At 36.4% G+C, this 22,393-nt stretch overlaps 1 protein-coding gene and 1 long non-coding RNA gene across 2 annotated transcripts in view; one reads left to right on the top strand and one right to left on the bottom strand.

The window, feature by feature from the left end:
* The window catches only part of MDFIC (MyoD family inhibitor domain containing), a 75,587-nt gene extending 54,008 nt beyond the window's left edge, over positions 1-21,579 (bottom strand). Inside the window, exon 1 of the mRNA XM_027659376.1 lies at positions 21,572-21,579. The gene's annotated coding sequence lies outside the window, so the exon portion shown is untranslated. The remainder of the gene's footprint in view (positions 1-21,571) is intronic.
* LOC113954714 lies at positions 3-12,635 on the top strand. Its single transcript, XR_003530317.1, has 4 exons — positions 3-224; positions 3,333-3,373; positions 10,350-10,543; positions 11,316-12,635. It is a non-coding gene; the product is annotated as an uncharacterized LOC113954714 (long non-coding RNA).
* Positions 21,580-22,393: the final 814 nt, after the last annotated feature.

Below are 22,393 nucleotides of genomic sequence, written 5' to 3'. Positions count from 1 at the left end.
TGTGCAGGGTTGGTGATTTGGGTTTTTTTAACCTTATCTATGAAACCATATGGTAAACTCCATTACTTTCAGTTTATCTTCTTTTAAAAGATCACTGGATGAGCTCATCCTCCCAAGGTTCAGTTGTAGAATTTACAGCAACTAGATGAATTAACAGGATCTCCAGCAGACATTGCAGCTGATGTAGTGGGAGATAATCCTAAACAAAATGAGATTAAGAAAAGGTAAGAGAATTCAATACACAAAAACCGCAATTCACTGAAATAGCACATTAAAAATATTGTGCAATACATAATATATTACATACCAGAGATTGTGATAATTCTAAAAAGATGGGTCCAGATGTGGTCACTGTTAATATGATATCACAGATGGGCAAAGCTCATTGGTATAAGCACTTCCTGGCAGTACAACATACTTCTAACAAATACTCAGCTAATCTAAAATAATTGTTGTGTTACTTTCCTGTGTAATACATATCATTCTAAAATGTTATTGAAAATTCTCAGAAAGTGGGCAGTTCAGATATTAACACCAGCAATCTTTCAATTCAGCTACAAATATGAGATACACTGTATCTTATTATAGCAACTGAGTTGTAGGCTGTTGCACATAAGTATTCCAATATAGTCTTCCATTGCTAGACCATAAAATTCAGGTCTTATAGGCAAGTAATGGCAGATTTTGGAGTGGATGTGAAGAGAAACTCAAAAGGTTTCTAAATGGAAAATAAGTACAGTTTGTAGGCAGGTAAAAATGTCCAAAAAAACCCCCCCAAAATCAAAAAACAAACACCTCACAATAAAACCATGCCACCACCACCACCAAAAAACCCTCCAAATTTTTTTTCTCTGTTAAAAAAAATGAAAACACATCTCTATTAAAAGCACACAAAATGTAGAATATAGTCGTATGTCTTCAGGACAAAATTGTTTATCACCATTTCCTAGCCTGAGTTCCTACACAAACCATGCAATAGATATTACCTCCAATAAAAATAGATTTGTCATTGAACAAAAAAAGTGTTTTAGAAAGACACTGTTGTTGTTTGTTTAAAGTAACCCACAACATCAGAAAATTAACTGGTGCAAAGTTTACTTACTCACATTATTAAAATCTGGAGCTATATTTCTAGCTTGAGTTTTCCAAGGCAAACTTCTAGTCTTTGCTTTTTTTGGGTATCAGATAGTTTGTTTTGGAGGAAGTTGTGGATAGCAGAGATGCTCATCTCAACAATGAATAACTCTTCCAATAAAAAATATGATCAATAGCTATTAATTAGGGATCAGTGCAGGTCTAGGTATCCAAATTTTCTCCCTATCTTGACATTACTCTTTCCTCCCTAAGGCTACTCTTTAACTGATGCTGATTTCCTTCTGTCAGCAGGAACAGAGGAAGCTGAAAACATTTTCCATCAATCTTAACACCCTAGATCACTTAAATAGTTCTGAAAAATGGGCAATAATGTTATTGAATCTTTTTGTGATTGATTGCTTGTACCTTAGTACCTGTGAATTTAAATTAGCCTTCTGCTATGTCTGAGAATATGACTTTCAACTTTCCAATATGCATTTTTAACATATCTATATTATTCTAAACTTCATCGCTCTTTTCAGTATTAGGATCATGGCAGGATCTCTGTCCTAAATATTTTATAGTGCAGAAATTCTGAAATGGGAGGACTGCTTTCATTAAAAGGGCTAAATAAAAAACTTGGAGTTAAAACTAAATTATATTGTAAAATAACAAGTGAATAAAAAGATATACAAGTGAAGCTTACAAATTATTTTTTTCTTTTAATTTAGATCAGAAGCAGAAATATGTGCAGTATATGCGTAAAAGCACAATATAAAAAAAAAAAGTGCCTGCTTTGGAGTGCCTTTGGTGCCTGGTGTTCATGGCCTAGCTTGTATACTATCCTTCCGCAAAACATCCTGTTTATAGACATGTAAATTCTCAGATGCCAGAGCAGAGCTGATTTCTGCTGCGTTCTAGATGAGGATTTGTACTTCATAAAGCATAAAGTGCTGTGGGATTGCCAGTGCCTTAGATACCAGCTGGTCCTAACAGGGCCTTCTAGGCCAAGGAAAAATCCACCTCCAAAGTGCACAAACATAGAAGCAAATAAATAGTTGAATATCTAAAATGAAACTAGACACATGCTGATTTAACTCCTTCCATAACCAGAAATGGAATAAAGAAATGCATTCTCTTTTGGAGAAGCAACTTGTTCCAGTAATGCTGTATATTGACCTGGGAGCAAGAGGGTTTTCTACCATAAATGATACTTTTTCAGGTTTGATGTTTTCCTGCAGCAGGATGGACTCTATAGTGGGGAGAAAGGGAATATGAGGCTTAATGACTGCTTTGTGCTGGCTCAAGCTGTCAATTGTGAGTTAAACTCAGTGTAAACATGAATTTAAAATAGGAAAAGGGATTTTTCTCTATTTTATTTTTCTGTTTATCGTAAGTATAATAGTGTAAGAAATATTTTGTTTCTGTAAAACATCTCACACAGGTGGCAAAGATTTCATTAAAATTGATAAATGATTAAGTAAAACAAATCTCTGAGATTAATTATTTTTGATGTAACTCCAGTGAAGTCCTAGGAGTTGCATGAAGACGAATTCAGCTCGACAAGCTTTGTCCTGCTTAGGATGAAACACATCACATGACATGGCTTCTGGTAGTTTCAGCTATTACTTAGCAAGCTCAAGCAAGTAGCTCACTCAAGCAGGTAATAGACCCCGTGAAAAATAACAGATCATATATTAAGGCATGCAAAATGACGTTTCATCATAACAAAATGTCAACTAGTAATTCATTACCTTCTTACTAATAAGTCAAGAAGAAGTATTCAGTATTCAATTACAACTAAGTGTACTGGATTGCAACAGTTAATTTCTTTGCATATATTCCTTCAGTTATTCAGTGTTTCACTTTGCAGTTAATATTGTTCCTTCATTAATAAAAAGCTTATTTAGGATTTCAGAAGAAACTTAACATTCAGCAAAAAATAATGTTTCAAACTCAGTACTGATTTTTTAATGCTCTCAAGATTATTTGGAACTTGTATTCACATTAGAGAACATCTCAGCAAAGGCAAGCAATGGACAACAGCATCTTTTGAGCTAACTGGGCAGGAATTTTAAGAGAATATTGATTAAAAAGCTAGCTGAACACAGAATATTGTAATGTGAGCTATATAGAGACTTAGTAAATTAATAATCATGTAATGAATTTACCTGAAACATTAAGTCCTAATAGTCCTAGAGGCTGTATTTATAGCATACAAAAAAAAAATTAAGCCAAATATTTCTGATGTTTTTCAGGGTAACAAGGTTCCTTTTGCTTCTGCTAATTCCTTACAATTGTGAGTATTCATGAAATTTACATTACCTTTTCTCAGCAGTATCAAACTAATCACCAATATAAAATGATGTTTAGAAAAATACCATATCTAGAATTCTACAAAAACCCAAAAATATTTCCATGTGAAAAGACTACCTAGTGAATCCTTCCCAAAAATTTTAAAATTATAAATACTAAACCAAGTATGTTTTACAAATAGAATCAATAATGCAGTGGAACAGAAGACTGTGATATATTGCTGTGTGAAATCATGGTAACACATCCTGAGATCTATAAAAATTTAGTTAATTTTGTGCATCTTTAATATGAATTCATAATACAGAGTACAGTTGCTCCTTTTGAGCTGCCAGGGAGTACACTATGAATGAGTATTAAAAACATTGTGCATTCTATCTTATATTTTCATAATACTCTTACTTACATATTGTGTATTATTCCTAATACATATTCAGAGCACATATTGTAACAGCTCCTTTGGAATCACTAACATGTATTCTGTGAATGTGTATTAACAGCTGAATGCATTTGCATATTACGAGTCCATAATACTGAATGCACAACCTTTGACAAATCTTTGATAAAAAGTCATTGCTACACATAGAATTTATTTTCTCATGCTTCTCACTCACAACTGTACCATCTTACACAGTTATTTCTCACTCATATCTTTACAACTGGAAAAAAAAATAACCAGTACCACTAATTCTGGGAATTATAGTTTTCTTGAAGTAAAGTATTTAATGAGGTTGTTTTTTTCCTCTCTTTGTTCTATCTCATAATCAATATTTTCTTTCATTGCCTGAATATATCCTCCTAGCTTTTCATTTTGGCATCCATATAAATGACTGGACTAAAGTCTTATCATCAAGTGCTCATTCAGATAGTTCATGTAAAATGTAAGTCATAGGAAAAACTAACATAAAAATAAACCTCAGTTAGTTCTACTAGTATTTTTAACTATCATGATTTTATTTGTTTGTATACTTGCCTAAAATAATGGGGCTTTTGCCAGCCAGGAATATACAATTCTCTACATTGAACAGAACTAAAATTAAAAAATAATGTTACAAAATAACATGATTACAAAACTTCATCTGGATCAAAAAGTTACTGTTTGTCTACATTGACAGACAAGCTGTCTTGCAACCCATGCAAGTAAAAATGGAAAGAGACACTTCATTTCTCTAAAACAAGGAATGAGGAATGAAGGAAAAATAGTCATCTGCCTCAGTTTCTTACTTTGCTAAATGAAATGAATACAAATCTTGGGTCTAGGTTTGATTTAATTCTGTGACTACACTGTTAGGATGGGGATTTTCCCCAGAAAGAGAAAGAAAAGCTAAGGAGCACTTGGCTTTTGCTCAGTTCCCTTCCTCGTCCTGTAGAGTTGCTGAAATAACTAGAAAGACACAAGAGGAAATTACCAATGCCATTTCAAGGATAGTCACCATTCCGACTATTAGTTTTTAAATACTTTCAGTTGTATTATTACTTTTTAAAATAAAGCAGAAAGTATTTTATCTCGTTTTCTCAAATGAGTGAACTTGGGAACAATTGAATGACTTTGGCCTCACATTGATGCAAACAAAATTGGAATCTTGACCCATGGATACAGCAATCTGTAAACTATTACATTAATTTGCTCTACACTTTGCAGGGAAATATACAATTTGGGAATTTGGTAAAACAAAGCTAGTGTTTAAGAAATACACAACATATTTCTATACATATCCATTAATGTCTGTCTAAGTATCTGTCTAGACATCCGTAGTTAACTACACTCACAATGTGCATGCATAAAGGATATGCTACACTAGACCATGAGATTATACATTTATCCTCATTTGTGAAGGTGGATGCCCAGAACTCATGAATGGAAAAAGATATGTTATAAAGTATTTAATCCTAATCAATATTTATTAACAGAGACAAAGTAACAGTAACACAAACCTAAAATATTTTAGTAAAACAACTGGCAAGATGGACTTCTTATCGTGCAATAGTTAATGAACTTTTATGATTTATTTTAACCCTAAAGTATGTTTTCTAAAAACTCTAATTATACTAATGTAATAAAAGAAATACAATTGTCACTTAATTTCATTAAGCATAACAGATGACAGTTTCAAAGATTAATGCTGAAACTTGTGAAAATTGCAAGTTCAGGTTGAAGTGACAATAATATGGTAGCAATGGGATAGAATTGTGCTTCTCACTGCCTTAATCAATACTAAAACTTATTTTTTCATGTATAAAGAATGTTTAATTTCATTAATTTATTACTCGGTTCTTTCTGCTTAAGTCTTTCTGTCTTTGGATTTTGGTTGCATTTTAAAATATTCTGCCTGCTTATAAATCCACAGCCAATCTCATAAAATATCACCATTGGGAAGGAATCAGTTTTTTGCGTGCCATGTGCAATTTGGGAGATTGATTGTATAACTAGATCAGTTACAGGGGATGTGGCTCTATTAAAACTGGAAAAGTTGTACTCTTGTCACCTATGCTATACTCTGTGCAAAATCAGAAGATTTCCACTTGTTCAGTTTATGATACCTCACTTATCTTTGCAAAACACAGGCTATACCTACAATCCCCTAGCAAAATCTAGATGTTTAATTTCCATTTGCAAGTACACACACTACCAAACCAAGTCAGTGTTATATTTAGCTTAGCAGAGACTGTATCATAGGTCACGGATCTGAAGCTCTTGAGCTGGGACTGAGAAGATCCTACCATAAAATATTTTCATTACAACTTTATGATTCAACACACAAACACACACTCCATGCTACTGTGCACAGATGAGGTTTGCTTATGTCACACTTTGTGATAGCCCATGTAGTTGAACCAGTTAAAAACTTTAATTTCTAATGCAGTTAATAAACAGTGGTAAGGTGTGTGTACAGTAGACTTTTATAGACAACTATCAGCAAGAATGCTTACAGCACCTGAACAGAATAAAAAAAGCAATTATTTGGACTATTTGCTTTAAGTATGGATAAATAACATATAATAAAAATTGGTACATAAATTTAAACTTCAGAAGTGACAATGCTGGCAATTCCCTTTTAAGCAATCTCTTTCACAATTCTATAAAGTCAATACAAGAAGGGTTTCTGGAGCAAAGTTTTATCTCTGGGTTGGGACACAAAGACCTTCCCAAGTAAAAATATAGGCAGTACTAAGTATCAGACCGTACTGAAACCTACTCCTGTCAACAGGTCTAAGCTTGTCTTTGACACTGCTAAGGACTAGAAGTAATGTAAACATTTTCATGTTGACTGTAAATGACCATGAACCCGTTGTTTGCTTTCTCTGCTAATATCACATATTTCTGCCCTTCTCAGGTTTTATAAGCTGTAAGTTATGAACTTTCAACCTTTATTGCTCTTTACATCTCCTGTACATCTGGCTCATTATTCTCATAACCTACCAAAATTCACGTATAAGTGGGTAATGTCTTTTAAACTTAGTAGTCCAGTTTGATTAAGAGACAATGTTCGTAGTAAAGGAGTATATGAGGCAATTTATGGCTTTTGAGGGTGATTAAATGCTGAAATGGGTCCAAGGCATTCGATAATCACAAGAGCTATTTATTGCTGGAATATTTCAGCCACATGACTGTTTTTCCCGTCAGTCAGTAAGAGAAGCACATTTAACAAACAACATTAAAAAGACAGATTTTTCTGGATAAATGAAGGTTTGAAAGCAGTTGAGAGCCCCTGCTCATGTCCTGTGAAGGGCAGGCATAGGTAAAATTTATATAGAATTCAGAAGGAATGTGTTCCTCTCCCTAAGAGCAGGGCTAAGGACAAATAATTGTGTGAGGGAGTTACCTGTATAGAAACTGAGGGCTGAGACTGCAGTATGAACATATGTGATTTGAGTTAGGATTTATGACTCATTTTCATATTGCTACTGTAAAAGGTTAACAATTATCATCTGTGAAACTGGCCTGTTAGCACATGTTAGAATCAAGTCCAGAGTGGTTACAATTCTCCAGTCTTGTGGGAACAAGCCTATTTAATTTTTACCTCCACTGCAGAATTAGAAGGGAGGTTCTGGTGGAAAAGCCTCCTAAGAGCTTCGAGAGGAAGTTCAAGTTGAGAGTTTGGGGAACTCATTTTTTTTTTTAAACCCAAGAATATTAGTCTGTAATCTGATGACTTCCAGAACTGGGGAAACCAATCTGTACACGCCTGGTGACATTTCTGATCATCATTCTCCTTTTTGCTCTTCTTCTAAACTCATATGCATTGGTCTAAATCTGCATAAAATTCAACCTTCTTTTCATTTAATAGAAATGAGGAAGGAAATTGGAAGGAAGATGCTGAAGATCTGGGCAGGTTTGGAGGGTCTGTCCAAGCAGACTACACAGGAAGCACATAACTTTGCTTCCACTGGAAAGATAGTACTTCCTTGACTGTTAGTCAGAAAAGAAATATAGCATTACAGAGAAAAAGAATTGAAGGCCTCATTTACCCCAACAGTTTTCTGTCTTCAGTTTTCTGACGTTCTCATTTCATATCCACTAGTAATGATTCACAGAGGTAACAGGAAGGAAATCTGAGTTGGTGAATATATTTAATAGTGTTTTTTAATAGCATTCTGGCAAAGGTAAGAGATGGACACTACTGAACAGCAAAAGAGTACTTTTATTTACAGTTGCTAGGTGTCTGATTTCAGTGTCTAGTTTCTTCTCCCTAGGTAATTTCAGAAGGAGGAGAAGGAGGTAGGAAGACCAAGGAACACGTCATTGCAGAAGGGCACTGATTTTCACTTCTCTTTGCTCACAGATGCTCTACAATTCCCATCACACATGCAGTCTCACATGGTGAGAGGGCAGACCTGAGGAACTGGCATGTTGAATCACTCCATAGATTTTCCTAGAGCAGCCTGTCTCAGAGCAGGCAACACCAGATATTTCAGGGACAGGTGCAAGAATTCAGTAATAGAAGTGTAGAATAATTTCTTCACATCTACACACAATGAGATCTTATGCTAATTTGCAAAGAGCAAATCTGATTCTTTACCCTAGACATCAGACTTGGTCCATATAAGAGACTATCCCTACACATAAATGGCTTATACAGTTCAGTCATTACATTCTGTTCTTCACAAAGGAATGTATAAAATTTCATTCTAATATTATGAGGGATTTCATTTTTGTTCTCCAAAAAGCACTCAAACCTTAAACTGAACATGGTCTCAGTGCATATAAATTTTGAGTCCCAGATAAATTTTTTTTTTTTTTTTTTAACACAGGAAACCTCAACTCTCTTCTAAAATCTACCACAAACTTTCACTATATCTACAAACAAAGCACTTAATCTTTGCTTGCCTGCTTTTTATATCTGTGAAATAAGAATGGCAGTATTTGCTTTCCAGGAAGGTTATATTCACCTGGGATCCTGGGTAGGCAGGTACCAGTGAATTCCAAGCAGAAATTATTTGTTAAAACTCTCAAGACAAAAATTTGCAAAATCAGTAAACACACCTGTCAATGATCTTCACCAGGACCTTGTCAGGAGTCTCCATTAGAAGTCTCCATGACCAGATTTTTAATCTTGCCAGACTATCAGCATTCAAGTTTGGCCCACCTCATCTGTCATATTATTGACAGAGATGGCTTTACGCACTTTCGTTTTCCTTAGGCAGTCAGAAAGGATGTGATGACAAAATCAGAGCTACCACTGAGATACCAGGGTAGTTATCTGTGAAAGCATAGTGGGCCACGGTTTGAGAACAATCCCACAACACTATTTAGAAGTTGACTGGCTTCTTGTTAAGGACATAACAAATCAGCTTGTTCATTCTTGGGATGATAATGCCATTTCACTGAAGCACAACTGAGTTCCTTTTACATTTTCTATGTGCAGAAAAAAATTCCATAACAATACTTAAACCTTCTGAAACTAATAACCTCTTGAAGCAATAAATCTGTTAAAGAAAAAAATGGTTTCTGGTCACTTGGGCTATGTGTTTAAGGATTTGAACTTTCTTAATGCCTAAAACCTGGAAAAAAAGTCCAGAAAAGACACCCAATTAGAAGCATATTGACTCATCCTTACAAAGAGGTGGGGGGAAGTAGAAAGGGAGGAGGGAGGGAAGAGATCAAGGCTTATAACAGAAGTCCTATTCATTTATAACAGCTTGGCTGTGGAACCATTCCAGCATGCTTAAAAATACTTTATCCATTAGCTGGGAACTCTTTTCTAAATGACAACTTGATGCCCACATCTGACCACAACCAGCTCCCTTTTCCCATTGAATGTAGTAAGTTTCATATGATCAAAAGCAGCTTGCCACCTCTTCTGGACATTTTAGGGAGGTGAGGCAGAGTAAAGCAAAGGTGCCTTGTGCAAAACAAAAATCCCTGATCTCCAACATATAGTGAGGGGAAGAACAATGCCATTCAGTTCCTCCCAGACTATTTTAAGAAAAGAGAATTAACAAATAAAACATTTAGCTAGAGTTCTCCTCACATGAAAAACAGGAATAGCAGAGGTCAATCAAGTTATTAAAAATAAGATAAATTAATGACTCAGTATATGTGCTCAACATTAGTCCTTTCCAATTTTATATGACGGTCTTTATGCTAAGCTCTGATCATGCACCTGAATAAAATCATCAAACATATTTTACCAGTGTTCCTACATATTAGCTGATGGATATGCATTTTTAATTGCAAATACTAAATGCTTGTTGAACAGCAGAATTTTTTAAATCAAATTATTCACTCCTAGGAATGCTTCCTTCTCAGTTATAAAGTGTTATAGCGGGAACTATTTATATTTTATGCTGGAGACTGTGGATACAACTTCATATAAAAGCTTTTCTTTATCTGAAATGTGACTGTTGCTGTAAAGTTGGCATTTCTACCTTTTCCTAGTATTTTGTTGCATATGCTTTTAGAGCTTAGTTTGAGGAAAATAAATGTCTGGTTTAGTGTGTGTTTATTTCTCTTGACACAGACGTTGCATCCTTATGTTAGTTTGCATTGAGACTCTGGAGAAGATTCTGCGAGAATATTGTACAGTTGATCTTCTCATCAAAGTATCAGCTTTTCTAAATGTGTCAATCAGCTACAGCAAGAAGTACCCTATATTACAATATATGCCATCTGATTCACCTTCTTACAAGGATCATCTTTGTAACCTTCTCTCATGTGGGTATTCTTAATAACACCAGACCTATATAAATGCAAAAAGACTACATCTATATCTACAGCATCTGTTTAAAGTAAAAATACAGGGAAAAAATGCTTAAGTTCTTATAAAACAGTATTCAATAATTTATATTTGGTGTTTAGATTTTAGATGTAGATCAGCAAGGTTTGTAAGAATTCCTTGCTGTCTTTGTTTAAGTGATTACTTTTAAGCTAGCATGTGGAAGCAGTGGTGAAAATTGACATTGAAAATAAATATTCATATATGTCCATTTGCTCTTGAACACAGTTCTATTGTAAAGAACTCAATGAGTGTATACAATAACTACCTATTTAGGCAGTTCCTGAGACATGATAGCTCTTAACCTAGGTTTGCAGTACCTTGAAGTGTTTATGAACAATCCAATCTGGATTCTAAAATATATCTCCTTTAATGCATACAGGCATGTTGTAACCCAGCTCTGCAGAAAGCTTAAGAAAAATGGCAGGACAAGATCAAACATTTGTTTACATCTCACCTCCAACAAAATGTACTTTTACTTTGGCTGGCCTTTAAGTGGATGTAACAATTACATAATGCAGTAAACCACAAGCGAAATAGAGAAAGAGAGACCACAGGTCACACTATCCAAAATGAACAAGAAACAAAGTCTGGTTATGGTTTTGGCATGAGAAGTGCTATCTGTGTTTTATGTGCAATGCTGGGCTTGTAAATGTTTCTAATCTAATGGGGAAATGTACCCAGACTTTAATAGCTCATTTCATTTTCTAGGCTACATCAAAGAGCAAGATGACCTCTACGCAACACCAGGAATGAAAAGAATTCCTGAATTGTGAGCCCAGCCACCAGGCAATTTCAGAAGCCCTCCTGTTGCTGCCTGTCTCCTGTCTTTTGAGGAGTTGGCTCATTGTTTGGGTTTTTTTTCTTTAAGAGCAACATTTACCTACAGCATAGGAATGCTCTGAAGATTAATTCATTTCCATGCCATGTGGTATATATGCTGGGTAACAGATATTAGTTGTGGAAGATAGAGTGCTGCTAGCAAGCTGTCCAGGACAAACTGCCTGATGGTGTCTGTTGACTTTAAGCTCCTTGCTTTGTCACTGTTCACAGAACAAATCAGGGCAGAAAGGAAAGGGTCTCAGGGATGGCCTTCTCTTTCTGATCCGCAGTAAAAATGCCCTGTGGCCCACAGCCAGAAGACACTTGTGCAGACTGCTTCCATGTCCTTATGGAAGGTCAGGTGTTGAGCTTTGCATAAATTTCTACTCCATTCCTGCCTGGGCTTCTCTGTCAAAAGTACTTTTAGCTCAGGTTGGAACTTAATGTATATGCAAAGGTGTTAATGAGACAAACTTGACCCTCAAGCAAAACAAAGGATGATCAGTTTGTCTGTATAGGTGTAGCCCATATATCATGTTTCACTTTATTATTGAATTCTAATTTGTGGGGCTAATGGACTCCTTAAAAAAAAGAAACACTTAGAAATCCGTGCCTCCTCAAACATAAGCAGTCTTAAGCCAGATCTTAGTACAAAACCAGCTAATTATTAGTAGAAATATTACAATGAATACCTCAAACTCAAAATGTCACTATTCTTTTTGTCTGCAATAACAATATCCTGTGCTCCATCCATAGCATGAAAATTGAGGTACTTTTGCATATCTTAATAAATTAAATAAACTTTTCTAGAACGAAAACTATACCAAATACAACATGAAGCAGAATTAAACACTTATTAATTCTGTTTAGAGAGATACATAAGGGAAGAAATGTTTATTTAATTAAATTTATAAAAAAAGTAGAGAACATAATAGACCATTCATCTCTGTACCAGGTAAGACCAAGTTCAATGTACCTCATTATCTTGTCTCTTTTATATCTCCTTTAATGCATACAGGCATGTTGTAACCCAGCTCTGCAGAAGGCCTACGAAAAATGGCAGGACAAGATCAAACACTTGTTTGATCATCAAACGTTAACTAGGAGAAGATGCTTACGCAAGAACAATTATATTTCATAGAATAATAGAATGCTAAGGGTTGGTATGGACCTTAAAAATTATCTAGTCCCAACGTCCCTGCCGTATGCAGTGACATTTCTCACTAGACCAGGTTGCTCAAGGCCTTATCCAACCTGGCTTTGAACATTGACAGTGTTGGGGAACCCACAACCTCCCTGGGCAACCTGTTCCTGTGTCTAACCACCCTCACACTAAAGAAACTTCTTCCTAGTATCTAACCTAAATTTCTCCTCTTTAAGTTTGTACCCATTACTCCTTGTCCTGTCACTACAGTTTCTGATGAAGAGCCCCTCTTCGGCTTCCCTGTAGGCCCCCTTCAGATATCATAAGGTTGCTATGAGGTCTCCACACAACGTTCTCTTCTCCAGGATGAACAACCTCAATTTTCTCATCCTGTCTTCATAGATGAGGTGCTCCAGTCCTCTTATCAACTTCATGGCCTTACTCTGGACTTACTCCAACAATTCCATGTCCTTCTTATGTTGTGGACACCAGAATTGTATGCAGTATTCCAGGTGGGGTCTGGAATAGTAGAGTGGGAGAATCACCTCCTTTGACCTGCTGGCCATGCTCCCCAGTGCACACTGCCAGCTCATGTTGAGTGTTTCATCAACCATATCTCACAAGTATTTCTCTGCAAAGCTGTAGAGAAAGTTATTAAGTTATACTTCCCAAGTCTGCTCTTCCAGGCCACACATATTTGCAGTTCAGAACCAGCCAAAAGCTATTCAGTTGCTTTTTTCAGTTTTCTTCCAATTCTTTTTCAAATGTTTACCAACTTTTAATACCACAAATGTCCTGTAATAACTTAATTACATGAAGAGGATTTTTTGTTGTTGTTTTGAACTTACCATATTCAAATTTCATCTGATAGCTTTTTCTCACTAGAAGAGGCAGTACACAATCCTTCAACTCCTTCATAACCTTGACAATTTTATAAACTGCTGTTACATTCCTCTTCACTTGTCTTTTTTATTTTTTTCTAGCCTGAAGAGTCTTAAGATGTTTTATTTAAAATTCTATTGAAACTGTTTCATGCTTTTGATCATCTTGGTTGTCTTCTCTGTATCTTTCTGATTGGGGAGGGAGTAGAGAAAAGTGAACCAGAAGTATATACACTGTTCAAGATGAGGGCACACTGTGAAGTTACAGAGAGGTGTAATGATATTTTCTGTTTTGAGCTGACATTTTCATAGAACTGTTTCTCTACAGTTATCCACTATTTATAACTTGAAGATTTCATTCCTGAGTGAGAGGTTGTGTATGTTTAGTTAGGATTTATATATAGTTAAAGCTGAAGTTATTTTTCCCCACAAACATCACTTAACATTTATTTACATTTAATTTCACTGGTTTTTTATTACCAAGTATTGTGTTCTACAACTTTTTTCAGCTGGTCCTCATCCTTCTTGTCCTGAATAAGTTTGTAATACTAGCAAATGTTATTATCTCACTCTCCACCCACCTTTCAATTTCATTTTTGTTTTGCCAATCTGTTTTGCACCCCTTCCTCCCCCCCTGCCCTACCCGGTAATGAGGATGGATTTAAGGAATACAGACACCAATTTTAACGAATAAGTATATAAGTTTTCTATAGTGCAAAATAGTAAAGAATTACAAAAGAAACAGTGGTGTATGAAAGGATGCACTTAGCAATGCATATAATCATTACTACAAAGAAAGTCTTATAATGATTAAGAGAGAGATACATCGCCAGTTACCCTAAGTATTTATCATCATTCAGATCACAGTTCAGCTGGGAAGGCCCCGGTCACAGTGAAGGTTTGGAGAGTCATAGAATAGAATCATAGAATCAGCCAGCTTGGAAAAAACCTCTGAGATCATCAAGTCCAATCCTTGATCCAACACTGCCATGGTTACTAGACCACGGCATGAAGTGCCACATCCAGTCTCATATTAAAAACCTCCAGGGATGGTGATTCCACCACCTCCCCGGGCAGCCCATTCCAATTACTCTCTCTGTAAAAAATTTCTTCCTAATATCCAACCTAAACCTCCCCTGGCACAGCTTAAGACCATGCCCTCTTGTCCTGCTGCTGGTTGCCTGGGAGAAGAGATGGGAGCAACCATTGAGATATTTCCTCACATGACAACCCATTCATCTCTTTCCCAGAACTTCACTTTTGACACTTTCCTCTGATCTATATTGTCTTTCCACAATATACTCAGGCAGTCGGGTCACTGTGGTGGTGAAGAGCAATGACAGGCAGAGTCCCTGTAAAGAACTGCTTGCTGAGGTTGCACATGGAGCAGAAAATATGGCTATTAGAAAGATATAAAGGACAGCATGTTGGGGCCACAACCATTGTATTGGGCGTTTCACAAGCACAGCCAACCTGCCGTCCAAATGTCAAGATGATCCTCCAACCTAAAAGAGTCTATATGGAGCCTGTGCCCCCCTAAATGCATGAAGAATTACCCCCACAAATTAAACTGTGTGGAAATGCCCAAAATGTTAAACCAAATATAACAGGAAACACTGACTAGAAAGAGGAAATCAGGATTACACTGCCAAAACTGATGTTAAATGGGACAGAGATGGCCACAGACTTTTAAACAGAAAGGTTAAAAAAACTAAGGGATGCTACAGTATGGTAGTACCTGACAGAGTGGTAAATTTTACTCGCCTAATAGTTAAGACAGAATTTGGACACAGGAGTTTGTTTGATGTGATGGTGTTAAATGCTCACTGCTACAGAGTCATTTCATATTTAGGAGGACTGCCAAAAAGCATTTCAGAATTTAGTCAGTTATGGAAAATGTTTAACATTTGGTTTGAAGGATTCCAACCAGACCTGCAACAGTGACATTCTTGTGGTTGTTACCTGCACCATTTGTAGTCTCAAGCTGTTAATACTTCTCTTGTAAGATTAGAAAATAATTGCAAATAGCTCAGATTAGGAAGTGTGAATGTCACTTAAAGCTCATTTCTGTTTCATGCTCTATCTAGCATTCTCTGTAGGCAGCACCTGAGGATCTACAGAAAAACAAGAGCCTAGAAACAAACAATAATAACAAGCCTTAATCAGAGTGTAATAATCTTTTCAATTGCACTTATGTTAGGAGGTAATCACTGATATTCACACGACACTGAATAAGTAGCATTTCTTATGGACTTCATAGTTACAGAAAGAAAATAAAGACTTTGATTTCCTAAAGAGCATCAGGAACAAAATATGAAAAAACACCCACAGCTCTGAAGTTTTAGCTCTGGTTTTTGGGAGACCTGGGTATTCTCTATTATGGCATAAGACCCTGTGCATGCTTAAGCAAATTTTGCATCAGTTCTACATTAACACTGTGCCTGAACCCATTTTTCAGTTGTGATATTGCAGCTGATGTGTGTCCACCAGGTCACAGTACAGAGACAAGCATGTCTGGACCTATGCAAAAACATGTACTTAGCTGGTGGAAGTTTCTATTAGAAAGAGTGCAAACACCACCCTGATTAGATGGCAGATGAGGGAATGACTTCATGACAAAGGGTCTTTAGAGACACAACCATCATAAGGAGTTGCCACCCCTATGTCTCTTGTTCTGGTGGTAGTGGGGACAAGCAAGGTTTGCCATATACAGGAGAGCTGCAATTGCCACAGCATGGGAGCATGTGAATTGAGAGGGCTTTCAACACAGATATGCAGTTAGACACCGAGATCTGTGGATCTAACAATGTAGTCCTACAGTGGCTCACCTCCTGTGTTTTTAAAATACAGTAATAATACCTAGTTCAGCATTGTGTGCAAAAATTAACTTCCAGTGCATGTGAGGTACTTGAAGAAAAGACATTGCAGAGTAAGAATTACTTTTTATTTATACAAGAAAGATGTCATTCACTATTAAGATCTTTTCACAAAATTGAGATTCCTGAATTAATTAAGACATTAATAGCAATAAACTCAACACTAATTCCAGATATAGAAGAACAGTGCTTTTCACAATATAAATAATACAGAAAGAAAATAAGATTTCAAACCTCTGCTTTATTTTTATGTTCATACACTAAAACAATATATATACATTATACACAGGCATGGGCATAATGCATGTGTCCTAGCCACTTGAAAGCTTTTTATCTGCTTGAAAAACAAAGTATATTGCAACATGATACTGAACGTATACATTTTGTACAGGTTTATTTCTTTGTTTGATTAAGACAAGAAAAATTGTGCTTTGGGGTCTAAAATGTATAAATTAAATATCTGAAAGGAAAAAAGTATCCAGTATATTATTTAGATATTTATCATATTCTGTCACATAATCTTTGCATTCATAAATATGGTAATCAAGGACTGTCGACTGTAAAATCAACTATGTAGTAGCATCTGAAAAGTAGTGTTGTAGTTTTTCATGATGATAACATTAGTGAGATATGAGCTTCTTTATATACACAAGTATGATCTCTAAAATGGCCTCTATGAGCTTAAAAATGGACAATATTATGAAACTTGTTAAAGCCAAGGTGAACTCTGGCAACATATCCAAATGCAGAAAAAGACAGTCACATTTTTCAACATTTCTACTGCTGATGGCATTGAAATGTCAGCAAAGCTCAAAGCAAAAGTACACAATAAATTTGATATTACACCACATGTTTGATTAAGCCCAAGGGTGAAATTGTAACCTGCAATTTTATTCTGAGTCAGTAGATTTCTGACACATTTTGATTTTTAACAAAGGGAAGCTCAGTCTTAAAGCTTCACAGAATTCAACAGGACTGTCATTGTCTTATTCATACTCTGCTAAAAATTGGTCTTTACAAGCCCAGTGGACATAAATACATGAATAAATTTTATTATTGCAAAAATTGTTCCCAAGGAATACTAAGGTTATGATTACACTCAAAACACAGACTATTAATTAATGTGGTGAAACAGCAACAGCATTTTCTCGTGAAAATGAGATTATTTTCTATTTCAGATTTTTAATACTTTAAAAATAGTTTTATATATGTACTTGAAGTTGTTCATGCTTAAAATATAATAGTATTGATGAATGAAAACATCAAGGAATTTCTAACCATACTCATTTATTTTTAAAAATCCATTTATTCTCATCATGAAGTATGGGATAATTCCAATAACAGTTAAAAAACCCAACTCTGCTTAACAACGAAGACACAGGGAAACTGTATCAGTTATTGTGACAGGTCTTGAAGAAGAGACGCTTGACTATAGATGAAAGAAATACAAATGGTAAAATCCACTCTGGTTTATGACCACAGAGCACGGTAATTAACTGACACATATTCAAACACTTTTTAAAGAAATATCCTATTCAAAAGACGCGTGTTGTTTTTGTTGTTTCCTAATTTTTATCACACTGCTGGATGGCTCAGAACTGATGCTGTCAAAGCGGCAGTCAAGGACCGAAGTAATTGGAACTGCTGGGTAAAAAGACAAGCTCCATACAGGAATTTCCTGCCACTCCAGTGACTGTGACAGAAAAGCTCTGAAAGTGCCGGCAGAGATTTAGAATGATGAATAGCTGCTACAGTTAGTGAGAAATCTTGGAAGTTCGGTTTTGTTTTATTTGGTGAAATATTACCAAAGAAGGCTTGAAGCCTATGACTTGTAAAATGTAACTCCAGAATGACCTTTGACAGTTGGGGCTCCTGTGGATGTTATGCTTCTATTTATCTGTGAGTATTGTCAGGTCCTTTGTCACATTTTTCAAAATAAAAGCACAACCTTTGTCCCACTGTTTGTCATTATTTATAGATTACAAGGTCAATTCCTTTATTTTGAGACCTCCTAATTTTCCTGATGTTATTTCTTGGGGTCGTCTTTTCTACCATTCCCGATAATTATCCCTGTATTCCATTCTCCAGTCTTCAGAGCTAAACTAACAGGGCTATGTCCACGTAATGAACTTCAAAGTAAATTGTTGCAATGTTGAACCTAATTACCCTGCTACTCGGTGGAATCTGTAACTCTGTGACAGGCACATGGGCTCCTGGTACCTTGAAGCCCCTGAAGGAAGAGTCTTGTGAGAATAGCATTCACTGAAGGCAGGGAAATGACACAAAGTGGGAAATGACACACAGTAGGAAATGTGAGTAAGGCTATCTATCAGCAGTCCCAGGCAGAGAACACCCATCTCCTGGCTGGACACTGATTGACTCTTTTCCCTCCTCCAGGTTTTCAGATGTGAACTCCCTTCAGTTTTTAGGCACTTAACACAGGTTAATCCCTACGGCACAGCAGAAAGCCAGGAGTAGGAAGTTAGCAAGTGTAAGTAATGCAGTAGACTCAACTAGAACATTCACCGGCACTAGACTCACACTTGAATCCTACCTCTGAGGTAGGAACTCTTTGGTCTCTCAGGTCTTTGGAGTTGTTAGAGCAACTGAGAACAAAGCCAACCTCTTTGCAGGTCTTTTTCATGCAAGAAAGTATATGGTAAGTACAATTTGAGGTTATCAACATGATTAAATATAAGAGGAAAAAAGATAAATTTGTGAAATCCTTGGCCTGGTTTGGTTGTGGTTCAAGTACTTTATAGGAAGCACCTTGAACACATTCAACAGCAGTAGAACAATAACTTTGAAGATCTGACAGAAAATATTAGGTACCTGCAAGTTATTTAAAGTGAATAAGCCTGGTATGATTTCACTCCAGTGAATCTAATTACAGAAACAGGGCCTGAAGTCTTACCTGGAGACCATCTTCCAGAAGCATTAAAGCTTAAAACTGGTGAAAAATCCATGTGTGCTGAAAAAGTGTCTTCTAGACACTCTTAAAGCATAAAACCAGTACCCAAAATAAGTGCTAAAGCAATTTTATTTTGTATATGATTTTTCGAGAATGCTGCAAAACATCACATGAAGCAGACAAAATGAAAGCAATAATCCTCAAACCCTAACACCACATCCTTTTCCTTTCTGACATAAGTACAAAAACACAAGCTAAAAGAAGACAACTTCTTACTGAATGAAACCACTTTCTCAGAGACTAGATCTAAACTACTTTCTCCTCTTCTATTAAAGTCTCTTTAGAAAACCAGAAATAAACTAATCTGAGGGAATGGGAGAGAATGAGTCCAGAAAATCTAATGCAAAAAGAAAGAAACATTACATGGGAAATGTAAAATTATTGCTATAGTTGAACATAAAGTTATTCTGTAACTAGTTTCTAGCAATTATTGTAGTTGAACAATTCCAAAAGGAGAAGTTCTCTTCAAAGTTATAAATGCAAACATATACAGCTGATAAAGTTAATTGTGAAATATATAGGCTCTCTTTTTCTGTCTCGGTTGTAAAACACAGAATCCCACAAAAACATGCGTTTTTCACAAAGCCATAGTGAAATGAATTTGCAAGTTTCTTCTAGTTTCTCTTATGTCTCTTGTGCTGTTCATATACCATTCTTTTTCATACACAACTTCTCTTTTCCAGTCCTATTTTAAAGTATTTAGCTGTATTCCTGTTACATTATAAATATGAACTTCAAAAAGATTACAGGAAGTCTCTAAAATTATCAATCCAATATATCAGAAACAAACAAAACCCCCCTTTGAAATTGTTATGCATTTTTATTTAATTGTTGAGTGAAAAAAAATCCTTTCTAAATTTAGGACAAAATATATGTTGAGAAGGCTTGAGTTGAAGAGTCAACAGAGCATTACTTCCAGGACACTTTCATTATGGCAGTGTTCAGCTAATTATCAAAAAGTCAGAAAAAGAGATGAGAACAGAAAAAATTTAAATAAAAGCCTGATGTTACTCTTCAAACTACCAGTCATGCTCAGATAATAACCTTCCAATTTTACCCTTGAGACCCACGTACTCCCTCTCCCCAGTGTTCCCAAACTGACTCTGTTTTCTCCTGAGCATGCTGAAATCACACAGAGCAACCTCTTGCCAGCCTTGGAAAAGTTACTGGTAATGGTAACTTTTGAGCTCATTTTGAGCTAAGTGGATAGTTTCATTTAGTTGACACATATGTGCATACTGTGATGTGTCCCTTTGCCCAGTCGGAAAAATTGCCTGAGATTAAACCAATGCCATTTGGTTTTTTAATCTTACTTTCTACTCTTAGTCTTCTGGAGCAGCTTTTTTTTTTTTTTTTTTTTTTTTTTTTTGAGAGAGAGAGAGAGAGAGACACACAAAATATCCTGGTACTCTTGTAAAGGTAAAATGTTCCTTGGCCAGTGGAAGAACAATAGACAGTTTTCCGTTACATTCATATAATGTCTGTAAGTTATTAAAAATGCTGTAAGGCATGCAAATCCCAGGAGAAGTGCCAATTGAAGGGAATATCATTTATATTGTGCCTATTTAAAATATGTTCAAAGAACATTAAAGTTGAATAGCCAGTTTTTCAGACAGGATTACATATTAGGGAATTCCAGATGAAAGTTCATCTACCCAAATTTCATATATATCTGTATTAGAGAATCATAGAATATGCTGAGTTGGAAGGGACCCCTCAGGATCATCACATCAACTTCTGGGCTTACACAGGACACCCCAACAATTGCACCATGGGCCTGAGAGTGTTGTCCAAACATTTCTTGAACTCTGTCAGGCTTGGTGCTGTCACCACTTGACCTGGGGAGCCTGTTCAAGTGCCCAACCACCCTCTGGGTGAAGAATCTTTTTTTAATATCCAACCTAAACCTCCCCTGACTCAGCTTCATGCTGTTTCCTTGAGTCCTATCATTGGTCATGAGAGTGAAGAGATTGGCACCTGCCCCTCTGCTTCCCCTTGTGAGGATGTTGTAGACTGCAGTGAGGTCTCCTCTCAGTCTCCTCCAGGGTGAATAGACCAAGTGACCTCAGCTGCTCCTTGTACAGCTTCCCCTCCAGCCCCTTCACCATCCTGATTGTCCTCCTTCAGATATTCTCTAATAGCTCAGTATCTTTCTTATATTGTGCCCAAAACTGCACACAATATTCAAGGTGAGGCTGCCCCAGTGCGGAGCAGAGCAGGACAATCCCCTCCCTCGACCAGCTGGCGATGCTTTGCCTGATGCCCCCCAGGACATGGTCGGCTCTCCTGTCTTCCAGGGCACTGCTGACTCATCTTCAACTTGCCATCAACCAGGAACCCTAATCCCTTTCTGTGGCACTGCTTTCCAGCCTCTTGTTATCTTGTCTGTACATGCAACCAGAGTTGCCCCATTCCAAGTGCAGAATCCAACACTTGCCCTTGTTCGGCTTCATATGGTTGGTGATTGCCCATCTCTCTAGTTTGTTGAGGTTACACTGCAGGGCCTCTCTGCCCTTGAGGGAGTCAACAGCTTCTCCCAGTTTAATGTCCTTTAGTGTCCTTGGCTTCTCAATCATGTATTATTTTCCACTTCACAGAACACCATCTGGACCTTACATGGAACCTTTAAACTAGAAAAAACCAAAACCCTACTAGTCTTTAAACAGGTATAAATGCTCCTAACCAGTTGCAAGGCAAGCTACAGAACAAAAATGAAATACCAATCAGTTCTCATCCATTCACCAGGAAGAAGCTGATCTGCTGTCTATAGCCTATATTAGCTAATAAAGCCAACCACATTGGGTCAGCACATTTATTCTAAAGTGCATTGTGCTTGCATTTAAGTCATGGCTCTTTAATATTAGGAATCAGTATTTTACTTTTCCTGCTAGATCCCTATTAGATGGATTCTGTCTCAGATTCCTGCAGTTTACCAAAGCAAAAAGTTTTTTTCAGTGTTTTCTCATTCACATCTTTGAGATTTTACCTAGAGCATGATCAAACGTTAAAGGGTATGATTGGTATGATCAGCATATGAAAACTGTCTGCTCAGTGCCACATACTCATGTGTGCTTACTTGCCATTTCTTGTCCTCT

The sequence above is a fragment of the Corapipo altera genome, unplaced genomic scaffold (assembly GCF_003945725.1).
Source record: "Corapipo altera isolate COAL_440 unplaced genomic scaffold, ASM394572v1 1, whole genome shotgun sequence".
Taxonomy (NCBI): Eukaryota; Metazoa; Chordata; class Aves; order Passeriformes; family Pipridae; genus Corapipo; species Corapipo altera.
This window is presented reverse-complemented; position numbering and strand designations above follow the sequence as displayed.